Consider the following 18,198-nt stretch of genomic DNA (forward strand, 5'->3'; position numbering starts at 1 on the left):
GCCATCCTGCTACATTTTAGCACGAGCATTGACAAGGCTGCTGAAGCAAGAAAACAAACAAAAATATTAATCTTCTCTATAGGACTCTCCCAGTCAGTTTCTGGTCCAGCCTGTGTAAGTGGGTCACCTCAGGTGTTCATGCTGAGGACATTGTAACCAGCGCAGGTCCCAGGCAGCTGAGTGTCCCCTTAATGCCGGCTCTCCCCAGAGCCAGTTGCAGCTGGTGGTTACTACATTTCTCATTGATTTGGGTATCTGCTCCTATGATTAATTCTTTCTTTCACTTTGGGGTGGATTACACACTCCAGCCTGCCCTTGAGAGTAAGATAAGCCGTTGCTTTGTGGCCTGGATAATACATCTTAGCTGGTTGGCAGCAAAAATATAATTAGGCATGAAGTGTGCAGCACTTTGTCACCTCTAAATAGTGCAGAACATATTTTCTCACCTGTGCGGCTACAGGAAAATCACCAGACCTTTCCTCCCTCATCTGAATTAGCTCCTCACAGAAGTTTGAGGCACGCTCATGTTTTCAGCCCTTAGGGGTAACACGCTTTATGGCTCGAGGCTAAGGATATGCAGAAGGTTGCTTACAGGCTCGTGCAAGCATGCAGATGGATGTTGCCAGCCTTCCTCCTCTGGTACACCACTTTATGATAAGGAGAAAGCTTGTCTGAGTAGAATTCACCAAAACACACTCTGAGATCTTTGAAGAAACTCCCTAAGGGCCAGAGGTGCATCACAGACTGTGTTGCCTTCAACTCTAATGGAAAAGTCCCATTTTCCAGCTGTCTTTTCTGCCTTTTCTTTTATGATACATCATAAATGTGTCTATTTTAAAAAAGCGTATATCAACCACACAAAATACTCTTTCAAAATAAGCCACTCCACCTCATCTGCTTTTCTACCAAACTACCAAAAAGGTAAGCCCCATATATGAGAAAGGTAGTCATATTCCCATAGTGCACTACAGAAAAAACTTTAAGTAACACGGTGGTGACTATGACAGTAATTTTGATATAGAATGAAACATAAACCTATTGTAACCAAATACTTCATGTGCATTGAAAATATTGTGCATAATGCTTTGAATATTCAGTTAATTTTATAAACAAAAGGTTTTAAGAAGCACATTTTGCTCTGACAGAAACTTCCTTACTTGGTTATCCACATATACAACAGCACTCGTGTACATGTTACATGTATGTTTATTTTACATCCAAAATGGCTCACAAAACCAATAATTTGCAAGGGGAGAGGGGCCAAGGGCACAAGCTCTGGAAAGCAAAGACTAATACAGGTGAAACCACTGGTAAATCTGTCCAGCAAAATCTGTATTCCTGGGGATAAGGTTTGGTTGAGATGAATATTAGTTACCAGGAGAAGAGTTAGCTTCACCTTACAATTTCTGTATTTGCTTTGTTATTTTATCATGTATTTGTGAGCTCCTACACCATCTTTTTTTGTTTGTTTGTTTGTTTATTTGTTTTTGGTTTTAAGGGCTTCAAAAGAGGGTAGAACTGTGCTTTAACAAGTTTTATATCCTGAAAAACAGTCCTGAGTTATAACAGATTATAAAATGCTGTCAACTGCCTTGGAGTACTGAGTTGGGTGGGCTCCAGCAAGCAATACAGAGGAAGGCTGCCCTGGCCTCTGATTCTCACCAGGGAAGACTCACAGAGAAGATAGCTATTCTCTGCTATTCTCTGGCTCGTTTCTTCTACTGCTGTCTACTTATGTAACTTGTGAATAAATAATTTTTTCAATCTAAAAGCATTACTTAAAAAAAAATTCATCAAGTATCCCAGGAGGAGAACAATACCATGTTTCCTCTTGTTGCTTCTAACTTTCTTCAGGAGTGGATCAAAAAATCCTCACAGAAGATCCCTCTGAGCGACCAGCCAACAGACTGGTTGGTTTACCCCAACAGACTGTCTTGGGTTACGCCGTTTGCTTCTGAGGGGTGCTGAGCACCTGCACATGAAACTGAAACTACAGGGTCTTAATTTCAGTGCTTATCCTTTTACTTGCCAGCACCCTGGTGCTTTGTACCCATCTAGTGTTGCTGGAGAGGGGGATCTGTGCTGGGGTGTCTGCAGGGAGCACCCTTCCCCTGGAAGGGGTGGCAGACGCTCCAGGCTGCCACTCTCCGTGGAGAGGCCAAGACAGCTCAGGGGGGTCATGAAGCATTGCATTTCTCCACCGCTGTCAAGGTCAGTCAGAATTTGGTGCTTGCTGTGTGAATCATAGAATCATAGAATGGTTTGGGTTGGAAGGGACCTTAAAAATCATCTAGTTCCAACACCCCCCCCTTTTTTTTTTCCCAAGAAAGTTATTTATTTCCACTTGTCATTTATTCTATCTATATATCTATATCTACTTGTTATTTATTTCTACCTGAATGCCTCAAACAAGTGCTGTAAGTAGCTATATATTTAAAAAAATGTAAAAATTTGTCATAGTTAATTCCTTTCTCTCTGGCTGGATGTTGTAACCTTGAGTCTTCCTCTCTTATTTCACTCTTTCACAAAGTGTAGAAGTCAACAATGTCCCCCAGGGTGGACATACAGCTGAGATGGGGTTCCCTCCGGCCCCTCTGAAACCCTAACTGCTGAGGAGGCCAAGTGAGATTCATGTTTGTGCTAGAGCAATAAAAGGCTGATGTAACCCTTCTCCTGGGACCTAGGAAATCCTAGATTCTGGTCCTTGCCCTTCAAATGGCTTCTGTATATGATCATTGTTGAATCCCAAGTGCTCCTCATCCCTGCTTCTGCTCCTTGCTGAAAAGCAGGCGCTATGCCCAGCTGCTCTGGCTCTGGTGTTTGAGTGAAAGCAGCGGTAACGTATGGTGCCTCAACTGCAGCACACAAAACACCCCACAGCCTAAGCATGCCTGTGGCATTGGGCACCAGGGAGTATGGGGCTGAAACACTTCACTTGTGAGTCCAAAGAGATGGGGCACAGGTGGGTGCTGAGTTGGTGGGATCTGCCCATGCAGTGCTGTGAGGGCTCCAGGACCTCCGAGGTCCCACCACCTTCCACTGTGTAGGAAGCTCCTCCAGGATAGTGGAGAGCTGGGGAATAGGGGAGGGTACGGGGATGTCAGCAGCTGTATTGTACCTCTTTGGTTGTTGCAAGAAAAAAAAAATCTTGTAGCCTCTGAAGTACTTTGCTGTTCCTAAGTCAGAGGCTCACGGTACTGACACAAGGAATGCCAAGGGCGCAGCTGTATCTTTACATGACTGAAAATATGATGCCTTCCTCCCATGATGCTGACATTGCTGACTCACTCTCTGCATCCTACCTCATACCATCTACCAGAGCCTTGCCCTGCCTGCTGTGTGTCCTGGAGATAAATATCATCCTTGAAGGTTTTCAGCAGCTGGAGATTCAGAATAGCTGACGGATTAAAAAACCTGAAGGTATCCAGCTTTTTTTTTCTTTCTTTTTTTTTTTTTTTAAACTTCTAGATGAGTTAGCAGAGCAAAATCCACTGCTGCTATGACTTTCTGGCTTATGCAGTGTGGAATACATTCCCCTACAAACTGCCAAAGTGTTTGTTGAGGAAACCTCAAAGAAACAGCTATATTCAATGGTTATGTATTAGTTCTGCAAAGTAGAACAATGAAGTGCAGAGAAACTCTGGGTAAAAAGCCTTGAACTCAACAGTGGTTTATTTTTTTTTTTTAAATTTTTTTTATGATTATTAAGCTTAAATAAATTGGTATGAAAGCAAACAAACTGTGCAAACCTTCTTCCCAGCTGATTTACCAATGAGAGTGTTTAAAACTATACGATTGCATGTAAATCCAAGAAGAACTAGAAAGGCAGCCTGGCCCCAGGCTGAGAGCTGGTTTATTGGCACTTTTGAGGTTTAATGACTGATGTTATTGCAATGTTTAAACCATTTATGAGATAAATGGCTGAGATAAAATCCAGATACCACTGTTTCTTAGAGCTGTGGGGATACTTATTTGCCTAGACAGCAACTTCTTACAGAGAGTTTATGGAGGGTGTTTGCTTTTGAAACCTCACTTAGGGTACCAGATCCTCTGTATCTGATCCCATTCACCCAACAAAAGGCAAGAGCAGTTTGATGTCCTGAATAAAACCCTACTCTGACTTCATATCCTCTCTCTCATGCTAGCTGACTCCTGAAAGAGATGTTTTGTAGGGTTCCATGGAGAACACAATTCATCAAACTTTCCTTCCCTCCATTCCCCTGTAATAAAGGGAAAATGCTGCAATGGAAACTTTTTGTGATGCTTCTCTTGGAAGAAATGGTGTAACAAGAAACAGGAGAGTTTGCTTCTTGCAATCTCTGTCTAAGATCAGTGCAATCTTTGAAGCTTGACTTAGAGAGGTGCCACAGCATTGAAAGAGGAAACTGCTGTTGTGCTGTATGTTTTCAAATCTATGAGGTACAAAAAAGGTAAAAATTCATTTATGACTTTTATCAATGACTTTCTACAGGAGAAAACCCAAGTCCAAGGTCTATGAATCTCAGGATTTTGCATGACGGAATTTGCCCAGGGGAGATATCTGAGATGTGATGGACTAGAATTGGGGCTAAGAGCTGATCTGTGCTATTTAATTAAACTATGCTTTGACCCCTGCCCTGGGTCTTTGTTGTTGTTTATTCTGTTCACTTGTGAGGCTGGTCCTTGCGATTGGTTTGGCCACATCAGCTAACTCCCTCCAAAAAATCTCCAAGTTGTGATCTCCAAAATAAAAAGATATTTTCCAAGTGCCAGGAAAATGGAGAGAATGAGAAGACTTGGAGTATGAACCTATGAAAGTTGTCATTCAGCTTTGTTCCTAGTGCTGGGGACCTGGTGCAGGACTAGGGGTTCATCTTCCCCATGGGAAGCTGTATATCAAAAAGACATTAATGTCTGTCATGGTTGGTTTTTTTCAGGCTTCCACTTCTAGCTGTCCAGCTGGGCATCAGACAAAACAGTTTCTAAGGAACCATTTAAGAGGGTTTGAGGAAAATGAAATATAAAAGCTATGTCTGAGAATCAGGCTGATGCAGGGCTAGTTAGTGAGGCAGATGCATGCTGAAAGAGGAGGTGTAGAGCAGCCATTAAAAAGATGCTCTAAAAGCCCAGAGGTGCTCTCCTCCTAAGCGTACGGCAGCAGAGCACGGTTATATTGCAGGGTGATGTCAATTTGTGCACAACAGACAGGGTGTTCCTCGCAATAATGTGCACTTAATGGGGAAATATCTTCCGTCAACCTAAAAGATGGATAGGCGGTTTTGAAGAAGAAAGGAGGAGATTAATGGTGATATAGCAAAACTATAAAAGGTTATTGAGAGGTGCAAAGTTACAGTCTTTGATCTGTGTCACTGAAAACTACTCTCTAGGGGGTTTTCTCAAGCAATGCACAGCAACATGAATGCTGATGACAGCAGCTGAGGGCAGAGAACGGTGCTTTCAAAAGCAGCTGTCTTACTTCGATGAGACACATGCCTGTAAGTGGCTTGGACACTTCTGGACATAGTGTCTACTTAAATGCAGGCACACTAACACATGGTACTCAGGATGAGCTAATACTCTGAAATGTTTAAAATGTGATTCAGCTGGGCATCTGTGCTTCTCTGCCACGTGAGAGGGCATCCTCTTCCCTAAGGCACTTTTGCAGCATGCCCAGGTCAGCAGCTCGGGATGGGTTTGGACTGGCAGTGGTAGGAGCAGTTGTTTATTATTATTGTTGTTTTGGGTTTTTTTTTCCCAACTTCTTCCAAAATGCTCTGCTAGAAGCCCCATCTAGCTATGACAAAATGTGCAATTTCTCCAGTAGCTGCAGCTGTAACAATATTACCTCTCCTATGCAGTGCTGTACTAAAGAGCTGTTAGTTAAAAATGGAAATGATTCATGTTCTCTGGATCTGAAGTTGCATTTGATAAGGATCAAGAGGCTGTGGTGATGAAACTAAATAGGCCAGTTATTCAAAGGTAGCATTCCTGAAATAAAGTGTGCAAATACTTTCATGTATAACTGATGCATTTCAAATGCCACTTGCGCAGGAAAGGAGCGTTAGCGTCGGACCCAGAATCTTGTCAGGAGGATGACAGGGACCGGGCTCTTCAAAGAATGCCGGTGCCCTAGGACGGGTGAGGTTTAAAACTGCTACAAACTCTTTTCTTACTTTTTTTTTATCCTTGAGTAAGATTTCCTTCAGATAATAGGCAAACAATAAGAGCTAATACAAACAGCTTCTGCCTACAACTAATGATCTGCTTCTGGTGGATTATGAGCATTGGAAAATTCAGACTGGAAGAAAAATTAGTGAGTATACAATGACAGTTTCTGAAGTTGTTCCAAATAACCATTATTCCTGTGTAGTTTCTTTCAGCCTAGGTTTGAAAGCATTTTGCAGACATTAATTACTTCCACCTGCCATGTGGCAGGACAAAAGAGGTGATGACGCAAGGAAAAGTAAGAACAGTATGAGACAGTCTGCATGACTGTTAGAAGATACCCTGGCCAGACTGAGGTCTGTCCCTAATGCTTTGTGGCCTTCAGTGAAATGATGCCAACTTCCAATTATTTTCAACTGGATTCCTCAAATGATATCCACTTCAATGGCACTATACACATGAATGAGACAAGTACAGGAAATAGGGAGTTCAAAAGAAATGTAATTAAGAAGAGTTTCTTCTCTTGGAAAATGTATCAACTCTGGTCCCACATACAAATGTTTAAGTGCTTTGGCTATGTGGGAACTGTAGGTTGGGTAGCCCTAATTACATCACCATTGCATCTACCGCTGATTATATAATTTATCTACTAAAGTGTCTTCTTACTTTTAAAAAGCCCGTGTATTAATGAGTGGAGGGAGAGAAGGGAATATCCCTCTTTACAAAGTAACCATGGCCAGAGTTTCCGTACTGAAGGTCTGGGGGGCAAAATGACGTCAAATAAGGCTGTCAAACATTAGAGAAGCTGCTTTATCCTCCTGCTCAAAGGCAAGGAAACCCCTTATGCCAGGAGCATTGTCCTTGTCCAGTTTCTTCCTAAACTCTAGTAACAGAGACTGTACAGACCCCCCTGTGCAACCTGCTCTCATCCTGCACTGATTTCTCACTTCAGAAAGTTTTTTTAGCTATTGAAATCCCCCTTGCTGTAGTTAAAGCCCATTAAACTAAGTTTTCTACACTGGGCACAAAGAAGAATGTATTTCCTTACATATGTGGGCATTGATCTCTCTCCCCTTGGGCTGCAAATCAATAGCAATATGTTTCCTTTGGTGGCAAAGCTGGCTAAGAACAGTTCTGCTCTCCTTGCTGTAGGGTAGTCCCCTCTTCCCTTGCTCACGCCAGTACTTGTCTGCCTGAGGCTCTGCTGGGAGCTCAGCATGGTGACTGAGAGCTTCTTCTCTGCTTCTCTTACTGGGGGTTATCTAAAGATAACCTCAGATCTGGAGCCCAGCCCAGCCCTTGAACTATTGAGATCAAACTGCTGTGCAGAGGCCACTTCCAGCGGGTTTACACCTGGGAAAACGCTACACTATTCGTACTCTGTCTTCTCCAGCTTTAATAGCGCAGCTACGGACTCTTTGCAACGGCATACTCCTTGAAGCTTGGAGCCCAAAGCAGTACATGATTTATCAGCCCCATAAATCCTCACTGGAGTGGAGATTTTTTCCATGTGTGTTAAAACATAGCACACCTCTTCATATATCCTAGCATGTCCCTAGAAATGTCTTTGTCTTCCATAAAAGTGGTATAGACCTACTGTGTTTAAAAATACATATCTTGACTATGTCCTTGTGTTCAGTCTGAGTGCTCTTGAGTATACAAAGTGTAGTTGTTTTTCTCATATCCTCTGTATAATGAGTTTATTTCCGCCTGAAATGAAACCTGTATACAACATCTCACTGTAGGGAAAAAAACATAGAATCATAGAATCATAGAATGGTTTGGGTTGGAAGGGACCTGAAAGATCATCTAGTTCCAACCCCCCTGCTGCAGGGGCAGGGTTGGTTTTTTTTTTAATATGGGGGCAGAGAATTACTTGGTTTGTTAGACTGCTTAAATATCAGGCATATAATCCGTCAACATCATTCTATGAAGTAAGCGCAGTCCTGCAGCGCACACTCCTGGAGCTGTGTGGAGCTACGTGGGGACGAGCTCAAAGCCTCTGGCACAGATCTCCCCTCCTCTGCCCCGCGGGGTGAGCACTGGCAATAGTGCAGTGTCACGGGCAGGAGGTACTGCTGTCCCTGGGGCAGACAGTGCTGTACATAAATGCTGCCCTCTGAAATCCTGCCGGCCTGTGGCTTACTGTGCTCTTGCATCTTACAGCAAAGCTTAAGAAAGGTTGCTTATGTTCTTGGGGAAAAGGAAAGCAGCTACATCACCCTTACCTTTGGGAGATGTGGTATGAAAGAGGAAAAGAAAACCAAAAGCTCTTCTCACAGATCTGTCAACCTGCATTTTTTTTCAGCAAGAGTTTTAGGAGATCCAAGAGCTTCTTGTGATGTTGATGGTGACTTTATACTTTTTTTTCCCCTCTGAACTATATTTGACAGGAGCAGAACAATCAATATATATCACCTTTTAGAGAAGTGGAAAGATTCTATTTTGTTTCTCAGAAGAGACCTACTTGCTGCTTGTCAAGACAAAAATATTTCTAGGAATCATGAATCCTCTATCAGGGAAAGCTCAAAGCATGTGAGTACCTGTGATAGTCTGCTTACCAAATAAAGCAGAATCATAAAAAGGGGCTCACTCATATTCCCTATTGTTGCCAATGCTCAAATCACTTCAAACTGAATTAAGATGTACTTCACTTGTGCTTATACACAAGCAAAGGGCTTGTGTGTGCAGGCTGGCATATGAGTAAACCTGAGCTTTTGATTCAGCCCTGTCTTTAAGGAGCATGTGTATAAAACCTACTTGCTCTGAAGTACTTAAAATCTGATACTTCATTGCTTTTCCCTATACGGCCCTACACATGTACAAAGATAAATAAAAGCCATCTTTTGAATGGAGAGGATGCTTTGCTTGTAAGCCTAGGTCTCACTTCAAATGGTCTGTATGCTCAGTGGTCTCTTCTACTGTTGTTTTGTGCAAAGGAATAAAGACTTAAATGTTTTCAAAATATCTGAATCATTCTCCTTAAGTCACTTAAAGGAATCTGAAAAAGATATTTATAAACATTAAACCTATTTTCCTTCTGAAACTTATGACCTTAGAGCCTTCATAAGATGCTTTGAAACTATAGGGTGCTAGTAACTTACACTGGCCATGAAGATCCAATTCTTCACAACAGTAACATGGGTATGTATGTGTCCACATGTATTTATACCTATGTCACACCGGAGGTTTGGTATTGTAAGGACTTGAGTGGGAAGCTTTTCTTTAAATGAGCTGGCTCACATAAGACATGTATGGATTCCAGAATATCAACATTACTAAAGATAGGCTGAACTGCAAATTTTTGATCCAATGTGAGGGCACATATTGGGACCTTGGGATGTAGCTTATTGTTTTAATTTTAGTAACACAGTATGAGCATAACAATTTTTGCAGCCTGCTCAATTCACACTATAAAGGTAGCCAAGTATTTAAATAGATCTACTATTCTTTATACTCTTGTCTAAAGAACTCTCCTCAGTTCCTGGAAGATTAGAAATGAAACAAAGGACCTAATTTCACAGCTGGATACAGCAGTGTTCCCTCTCCGAGTTCATCCAGCAATTTCTGATCTTTCACAGCTGACCTAGAGCAGTCTTCCTTCTCTAAGTCCATTAAACAATTTCAGATATATGTTGTCATGAGACCAAAACTGAGCTGGGCACATTTAGCATTCTGTCAAAGAGCTGGACCCAGGCAAGACCTCAGCAGAAAAGGTGATGTCATTCATTAGTGGAAAACAATCTGAATGAGATTGATATCTTAAATAATTATAATTGTGTACCTCTTCAGTGACACCTCATATTTTGAAGGCTAATAACATCAAAATAGAGGCTTATAAATACTTGTTGCCTATAAAACTTCAAGAGTGCATGTGAGACAAAGCAAAGGAAATGTCCCTTTTCCATTTTGAGGAATAACAAGCTGATGGAAGATGGTGGCATAAAGTTAATATTTTGGAGTCCGGATGGAATATTTTATTTAGTATTAAACATAACATTTAATTATGCTCATTCCAGAAAGGTCTTAAACATGCCACTTAGTAGACTTGTTTATGACCATCTCGAGTTAAAAAATATAGAGAAAGTAATAGATCACATTTGATACCCACTCAAAGGCATAAACCAATGAAGGCAATGTTGAGACCTGTGGGAAGGATCAATGTTTATAATAATAAGCACTAATGACTGATATCAGGGCAAAGTCATGCGCTCTTGACCTGAAACTAGAAGCAGTGAAATAAGAAAAACTAATGAGGTGTCCATCAGTGTACTGCTTGGCAAAATCTCCTTAAGTTGGTAGAAGAGACAGTGAGTACAGCCACCATTGGCTCTTCAGCAGTTCTCTCCCATGTCCTTCCCTGGCTGCCCCCTCCCTTGTCTGCAAAGGAAATAATGGTGGATAAAATATCCCAGATTTCCCAGTCTCGTGTGTGAGTGACCTTAGTCATGCAGTTAGACTAGATCAGTTGTTGATGTAGTTTCCTTGACAGAAGACAATGGCAAAATGTGGGCTTAAACCTACACCTTTCTTCCTCTCACCCGCTCTTTCTAAAAGACTTTTCTCCAGGAACTCCTAGTTAGTTTGAGGTAATTCTTCTACTTTCTTTTTCTTAGCTCCATCAATAAGGTCAACAAAGCTAAAAGGTTTATGTAGGAGCTGAGAGATCTATCCAGGCATCCCTTGTCACTAGCATACTGGGTAGCAATGAGGAAGGTCAATTATTGCGTTCAAGTCTGTGCTTCAAATCAGACATAGGATCCAGAAGTACCCCCTGTGCTGACAGCTCAGCTATTCAGCACCCTTGTTGACCAGCCACCCCTGCTCTACGCGTTAGCTTTGTCTGGGTAGGAGAGACCATCTTGAACCTCACTGAAGCAAGAGAGCAAAAACCATGTCTGGTGTGAAAATTGCAGCACTTTAATACTGGAGGGCTGAGCTGCTCCAACATGTTGTGTCCCTCACCTGCTCCGTGTGTTCTAAGTTCCTTTCTATTTCCCATGCTGAGCAATCAAGTGGTTTTTTTATGAGACCGAGGTTCCCAAGACACTTAAGTTCTGTGGATGTTACATGAAATGGGCTAAGAAATAAGTCACTGCTTCTCTCTTTTCAAAAGAGTTGGAGTGTTGTTGGCTTGTGAGTGGGATTAGAAGCGGTAGGTGCTTAGTACCTGGCAGAATTCAGCCCATCAATGAAATCTGACTGAAATAACGGGTAAAAAAGTGTTTAAGATTTGGTCAGAATGGCTAAACATGCAGTGCAGGCCCTTAATATCCTACCTGGTCTGCTATATTTCTCTTGCATTTCTCTGACAGCTTTGCACAATGCTTGATGGGGAAGTAGAGTTGACTTTTGGAGACTACCCAGAAAATTCCTGGATATTTACAAGACTGAAGTTTAATTCTTAGCTGCAGTACTTGGTGTTCTTTTCTGTACCTACTGAATTTCTATGGAACAGTCATACGGAAAGGTTTTAGATCAGAAAATAATACATGTAAAGAATATTCTATGAAAGACAACTCCTAGGCTTTCTGTAGTGTTGCTGCTGCATGTGGGGTAGTGTGAAACCTTGCTTTTGTGGAGGAAGAAGAAAGAAACCTCTCTTCTCTTTTCAGATTATTGGAAGTTGAGCAGTGTGTGAAACCCAATTTACGATTTGCTGTCATAATTACTGCAATTTAAATTGTAGAAGCAGTAATTTTTTGTTAATATTTATGACAAACCTTTCAGATAGGAACTTTTGCTTTTTAGCAGTTGATTTTGCACTTTATTGCAACCTTCAGAAAAGATCAGTAGCCTGAATGAAGCCAACTTTCAAACTGTTTTACATGTCCTGTGGCAAACTAGCACTTCCACAAATTTATTCATGACTTGCAGAATCCCAAATAGATTGTTAGGCTGTTCTTGTTATGAGCAAAACCATGTTTCTGTGAATGAAAAGCTACCAATGCATAGATGTACCTTCTGAAAATCTGCATTGTGGCAACATACTTATTTATTTTGTTAAGGTCAGGTGTCTGGTGGGAATGACTTAATTACATGTTAGCAACTAAATTTCGTAAGTAGGAATAAGATGATGTCTTTGCATGACTTGCCAGTGTAAAGCTATCATCAAAATGTACTGTAGCAATCAGAAAATCTTTTGAAAATATTTAAATTTTGGTAGTAATCTAACAGGAGTTTATTCTCTGTTTGGATGCTTAAACAAGGCTTATTTTAAGTAAGTTCTTGGAAACGTGTTTAACCTGTTCATTCCCTTAACCAAAATCCCCATTTTCAACTCCACTGTGAGTTGGACTTAACCATCCCACATACTCTGCTGCCCTGTTACCTGTGATCTCATAGCCTCGAGGGAAAGGACTCTTTTCAAAAAAAGCTAAGGAGAGCTAACAAGTAGCAGCATGATGAAAGATAGGAAATGTATGCTCTGGGAAGTAAAAGATGATGAATAATGAAGGATTAACTATAGCCAAGTCCCATTTGATCATGCTGGTGGGACTTTTCAAGCCTCTTGATGTATTGAGATGTCTTGAGAGAAAAGTGGTGTGGTGGGTTAACCCCAGCCAGCAGCTAAGCACGCACACAGCTGCTCACTCACCCTCCTTCTAGGTGGGATGGTGAGAGAACAGGAAGAGCAAAAGTGGAAAAAATTGTGGGTCAAGATTATGAAAGTTTAATAAATGATGGAGAAAGGAAAAAGAAAACAAATGATGCAAAGGCAACTAGTTATCACTTCTTACAAGTAGACTTGTAGTAGTACCAAGCAATGGCTACCTTAGAAGACAAAACTCCCCATCTTTTTATTGTTGATCACAGTGTCATATGGCACAGAGCATCCCTTTGGCCAATTTGGGTCTGCTGTCCTGGTTGTGTTTCCTCTCAACTTCTTGCCCATTCTTGACCTATTCACTGTGGTGGGACAGAGTGAGAAACAGAATAGGCCTTGACACTGTGCAAGAACTCTTCAACAATAGCCAAAACACCAGTGTGTTATCAACACTGTTTTGGTCACAAATCCAAAGCACAGCACCATATGGGCTGCTGTGAACTCCATCCCAGCCAGAGTACAACAGCAAATTGGGGACTGCATACCTGATAACATAATTTTGGTGAGCAAGCCAGTTGCAGGTGGATTTTGTTTTCAGTTTTCATCATTTCCAGCAGGCAGTAGATTTCACATGAACTGAATCAGGCTTGGTCAGCACCCATGCCTTGTAGAAGACAACATATACAGAATTGCTCGAAAAAATGGGCAAACTTGTATTTTTCTCTAGAAATCTCACCTTCCAAATGACTTTTTTTTTTTTTGAGAAAATACACTGATAGGATTTCTCACACATGTTACTCTAGATCTTTAAAATTTATTTTTCTTGATTTGAACTCTATACTACCTCATTTATACAAGCATGACCTCAAAATTCCCATGAGCTCCATATAAAGTACTGATGAACTGGCAAGGTAAGTAGAGTTTGTTGGGGTAAATGTGAAGAGATCATAATACTTTCCTTCAGGAACGGGGATGAAGTCCCCATCTCATGGATAATTTGCATTCCTGTCAGTTGCTCTTTGTGGATTGCCTGTTTAGTGCAGTGATGTGGTAAAATGTAATTGTATTTACTGAAATTACAATGCTGGCCTCCAGCCGTTTCTGTAAACCCTGGTGCAAGGAGACTTCCAATTTCTGCTTCTTGCCAAGCAGTAATGAAATTAGTTCATAATGTGATGCTCTAAAGCAGTTGGCTCCACAAAGCCATTTGGCTAATCACTCTAACACAATAAAAAATGAAAGCTTTTCTGTATTTAAAAGTGAATTTGGAAAGCTGTTCCCCTTGAGATAATTGCCCAATGATTAGAGATGGGCTGAAGTATAGAACCCAGGGATGGGACATTCCTGGGGTGTAGGAGGACTCTCCCTGCTCTGTAAAGACGGAAGAGGTTTCAATAGGTTTTAAAGGTCAGTATAGTATCCAGCCTCACCGCTAGCTCAGGTCCAAAGGGCACAGCTTGGACTGAAGTTGCAGGCCTGGAGGAACACACTAAGTGACTGATGAGATGAAAGTTCAATAGGTTAATTTTGCACAGTCTTTGTTTCATGGATGTGGGCCCAGTACCTGGTGAAAGCTTGACTCTTAAAACCTACAGCTTAAAATCCACAGCCAATACACAGGCTTACCCATAGCCTGCAAACTGAGGGAGACTAACTAAATAGTTCATCACTGTGGATAACTTGTTTTCACCTGGTGCTCTCCTCATTTGTATTGCTGTATCTCCTGCAGTGCTATGAACAACTGCATGGACCTTCTGCAGGCAAGAGCTTTTACTGGTGCTACATAAGATCTGGGAAAGACCAAAGGTTGGAAAGGACTTATCCCCAGTTCAGACGCACTGGAATCCTCCCTTAACGGTGTATGCAAATAAAAGGCAAATAAACTTTGATTCTGAGCACCTCACTGTCCTTTTGTCACCTCCAAAATTTGGATACCTCTGACAGGGCTGACACTTCCTTCTGGACTTGCCTAAGTTCTGGGCATTCAGCACTTCTGCAATTAAATTACATTAGATTAATTTCTTAAGAGTGTAAAGATCTAATTCAGAGTTCAGCACAACCCAACTCCTGAAGCAGGGTCTTGAGGCATGTGTACATGCTCTCTCTGTGAATATTTCATAGGATGACTGAAAATGAAATTATTGACTTGCCAATCCTACATTAACCCACTACAGAGGGAGCTTTCTGGGAGATGAGGAAAAAGTATATTGGATCATTATTCCTGTCATCTTTGGAAAAGTGAATTATCCTCTGACTTACTGCTTAATGGAGGTATCTGCCAACAATTTTGCACTTGGTAGAAAGGATTTGCGTAATTCCTTTTTGTGTTGTCTTTGAAGCAATGGACTTTACATGCCTCATGACAGGAATGAGGAAGGATTTGAAACAAGGCAGTTGTCTCAGCATCCTGTCATAGCTGCTGTTTAAGAGTGCTTATTGCTCAAATGCTGCATAAGTACTTACGCTGTGATAAGTATGATATCTAAGGGTGACTTATGCATGGCATCATCTCATTGTCAGTTCTTTGATGGAATTTGAGCTTCATTTCGAGTGCTTTGCTCCTTGACAGCACTGTCATTAGGCCTGTGCCCAACTGGCTATATGAAATCCAGCCATCAACCATGTCCGTAGCCATGCTCCTCTAGCAAATGTCATCATTTTCTGCTGAACCATGCTTTGTTCTTGCTTTTTCTTCTGTTTGAGTAGAAGTAAGTGGAGCTGTAACTGTAACAACTTTCAGGAAGAATATGCCTTTCCTGTGTGTAATTCCTTTGAAGGTTCAAGTTCAGGGGAGACCCTGGTTCTGCAAGTCATACCAAGGATACTTTTAAAATGAGCTGGAAGTTGTCTGAGGCAATGGGTAGGGCTCATGTGCCCTGGATTAGTAAGTAGGGGTTTATCAGGTAGACCCCTAATTCTTCCGACGGAAGATGAAATCTAGATTAAGTCCCCTAAATACAAGCAATTACATAAAAAATGTCTAAGCTCCCATTACCATTAATGAAGATCTAGTAAAAGCAATGAATGAATGATTCAGCTGACCAGCCACTAAGTACCTACTTTATGGTGAGTTGAATTGCTCTTCAGGCTCCAGTGACTGTAATGGGAGCGTAGGAACCTAGCATACCCAAAAGTACCTAAATTTAAGTTCTTGTGTCAAATTGATTCCTATACCAAAAGTTCTCTAGTCAATGAAGAGCAGCAGGCAATTTTAGACAGTGCTTTGTTTAACCCATTTTAGAAGTCTGCCTTAGGGAATACAGGAAAATAAGGGTACACGATTAAGATAGCTATAAAGTTAAGCAATCCTAAAACTTTCCAGTTGATTCGATCCCCATATTATTATGGCGAGAACCTAAACTAAGATATAGTTCTTGATGTATGTTACCTATTTCTTCAAAAAAGACATGGAAAGAAAAATACATATATATATATGTATAGCTTTGGGCTCAACCAAGGAAAGAAAAAGCTTTTTGTTTTTTTCTTATGTCCATCTTTAAAACTTTTTTTTTTCCCATAAAATACATAATCAGTGTTGTGTTCATTCCTGTAAGATGTTGTCCAAGATAAATTTTAGTAGAACACAAATGGCTGGGTTTCTATGTGTCCTGTACATGTAAAGTTTAAAATATATGTCTCTGTATTATTAATCAGAACTGCCATGTTTAGTTGTAATATCTCTTTAATTCCTAGTAAGAAGGCAAGTCATTACACAAATTAAAGATGTGAGACCTGCACAGTACTCTGAATGGCAGCTGTTAGATGATGAAGGACTAACAAGTTCTGTGGCTCTGGCCCAATAAGGCAATTCATCTTTAATTGAGAAATCCCTTCTCTTATGTATAGGAATGGAACATTCTGACTTCTCCTGGTTTTTTGTGTACATTGATTTAACATCACTTTCATTATTCCTTTTGATACAAGTAGTCTTCAAGATACTGTAAAATGCCAGAATACTGGCCTCTTTTGTAATTCTAAACCAATTGTCATTTTTCTGAAATCGTGAACGCTTGAGCAAACCGTATGCAATCAATAGGACTTTTTTAAGACCGTCAACATAAACAAAACAGTTTTGCATTTAGTGTAAAACCTGTGTCTATATCAAATGATGCAATGGAAATCAAACATCCTAGAGAAGTAACAACTCTTCACAGTATATCTCTGGTGTTCACTCACAGTCACTAATGAAATGATACTGAAGAATCCTTTTAAACTCTAATTATCAACATTCACTTGACATTAATTCCTCTTTATTACCTAGCAGATGCACAATTAATTTTACTGCTAGGCCTTTGCTTTTCCATATAGTTTAACTGTTTCTTCTGGAATGCACATCAGAAAGAAGCAGCCGGTGCTGGAAAATAAACTAATGAGCTTTATAGGAGCCTAGATTTAGGGGAGTAGAAGTCGGATCCTCTGGTAACTGTTTCCCACTGAAGGCGCAAAAGTTTGCCTGAGTAAAGTGTGTAACTGAGCTAGAGATGCTCAATTATTTCTTTAAAGAAATTTCCCTGGTCTGATGGAGCTTCCAAAACTTATCAGCTGCAGAAACGCTGCTGTCTAATCTCTACTGAAGACTGCCTAAGGAAACAACTGAGCTCTATTCAAGAAGGAAAATAAGTATTGGCTACCTTCCAAAAACATTGAGTTTTATATTATGTTCTTCCGTAGACCATTTTTCTGGTCACCTTGCGACTAGTGACACGATATAGACACCTAAATCTTGAAGGTTTCCGGCACTCACCAAGAGCTGCAGTGGTACCACTTGTTCTGTCTTCATCTTCTATAACACCCTCCTGAATATAAATACTGGCATGTTAAAGTTATACCCTGTCTCACTCCTGATTTTCTCTCCTTTTAGGACCTCTTAAAAAGTTATTTTGGCTTCATGTCAGGAATGTTAGACTTTGTTCTTAGAGAAATACTGCAACAATTTCACCTATCCCTTTTTTTCCTAATAAAAGGAAAGTGTTGGCAAGAGAGTGCACTTTGGTGCTTTGGAGTTTTTTCTCTGTGTTGATTCAATTTATCAAGACTTGCATGTTTGTATGTTATGCATGCACACACACAGAGATCTATTCTGGTATGAAAGCAAAACATTTTTGAATGCTTATTTTTAGCTAAGATTTTATTTATATAGCAATGACAATGTGAAGATAAACCTCAAAGACAAAATGAGACTTCTAGCAGAATAATTAGTTTCTTGGAACAGCAGGCAAACCACTCAGTAAAAGGATGTAAAGGGGTTGTAAACTATAGGCCTGCAAAATAAAACAAAATACTCTTCTCCTGGCTAAACTGGTGAGGCAACGCAATCCAGTTCTGCTTGTAATTTGAATGACTCATCACAACTTTGCAGTACCACTACGTATTTGTTTGCCATTACTTCATAGCTCTTCAATTATGCAGGACCTCTTGGATTCCAAAATCAGCTTTAGGAGGGATGTGATTACAAGATCTTTTTATAGACCTGGGTTTGCAGTGAGCGATCTGTGTTACCAGATGGA

This window comes from Grus americana, chromosome 3 (genome assembly GCF_028858705.1).
Source record: "Grus americana isolate bGruAme1 chromosome 3, bGruAme1.mat, whole genome shotgun sequence".
In the NCBI taxonomy this organism is placed as follows: Eukaryota; Metazoa; Chordata; class Aves; order Gruiformes; family Gruidae; genus Grus; species Grus americana.